Source organism: Malurus melanocephalus, unplaced genomic scaffold (assembly GCF_030028575.1).
Source record: "Malurus melanocephalus ecotype Western Australia unplaced genomic scaffold, MMel_1.1 scaffold_574, whole genome shotgun sequence".
Classification (NCBI taxonomy): Eukaryota; Metazoa; Chordata; class Aves; order Passeriformes; family Maluridae; genus Malurus; species Malurus melanocephalus.
In genome coordinates this window covers 101,489-102,867 of record NW_026623806.1, presented here as the reverse complement: position 1 = coordinate 102,867, position 1,379 = coordinate 101,489, and positions in this window count along the sequence as shown.

The following is a 1,379-nucleotide window of genomic DNA, read 5'->3' as shown; positions in this document are numbered from 1 at the left end:
AAAAAAAATAAAAGGAGGAAATAAAACCCAAAACCCCAACAGGAGGAACATCTCTATACAATGGGCTGGTCTCTCCCTACACTCCTCTGCCTTCCTTCTGCTCAAAGCTCCTTTTCACCCCCAAATCTCAGAGCTGCTCCACGATTCCTGAAGATAAATCCCATTAAGGAGCTCTCCCACCCTCAAATCTCAGAGCTGCTCCACGATTCCTGAAGATAAATCCCATTAATCAGCTCCCCCGTCCCATAACTGACCCTTGGTGCTGCCTCAGCCCTTCCCCAGCTCTGCAGGGACATCCCTGGCAGGGAATTCCAAACCCTGCTCCCAATTCTGGGATTTGGGGATCTGATCACACGGGATGGACCCCAAAAGGATCATCTGGAGGGGCTGGACCCGCAGGAAGGGTCTGGGATCTGCCCAGCACCTTGGGGCAAAAAAAAATCTTTTACTTTGGTTTTTTTGTTTTAGGGTCAGAGGACTTGGTATTTAGTGAAATTGGTATTTTCTGGAATTGGAATCACTGACACTAGAATTTGCTGAAGTTAGTATTTTCTGAAACTGGAATTTAGTGAAATTGGAGTTTCCTGAAGCTTGTATTTTCTGAAATTGGTATTTTGTGAAATCGGTATTTACTGAAATCGGGATTTTCTGAAACTGCTGTTTTCTGAAATTGGAATTTTCTGCCATTGTAATTTTCTGCCATTGAAATTTTCTGCCATTGGAATTTTCTTCCATTGGAATTTTCTGCTGTTGGAATTTTCTGCCATTGGAATTTTCTGCCATTGGAATTTTTTGCCATTGAAATTTTCTGCCATTGGAATTTTCTGCCATTAGAATTTTTTGCCATTGGAATTTTCTGCCGTTGGAATTTTCTGCCATTAGAATTTTCTGCCATAATCAGGAGGGGTTGATTTGGTCAAACACCTGAGCCCAGACCAGCCCAAACTGCCCAAATCTCCCTGGGGCTCCTCAGAGCTCCGGGAGGGTTCCGTGAAGGAAAGGGGAGAATGTCCTAAAAAAGCAGAGATGATATTTCTCTTATGCAGTCAGGCCCAGGTCCAGCAAGGGACTTCAAAAACTAAATTTAAGCTCAGAAGGATTTTCTCCAGCAATTCCCTCATCCCAAGCAGAGCCTGGGGATTGCTGGAGAAAGCCCTGGACTGGTGGCAAATGGTTTGAACACCCCCCACCCCCCCAAAAAAAAACCCCAAACCAAACCCCAGCATCGCTTTTCTTCTTACTCCAGTAAGAAATAATAATAATAATAATAACAATAATAATAATAATAACAATAATTAAGAAGAGAGAAAAGGGGAAACGACTACTGTAAACATCCATGGTTGAAAATGTCTCCCTTTGCAAAGCAAGCATGCTGCTAC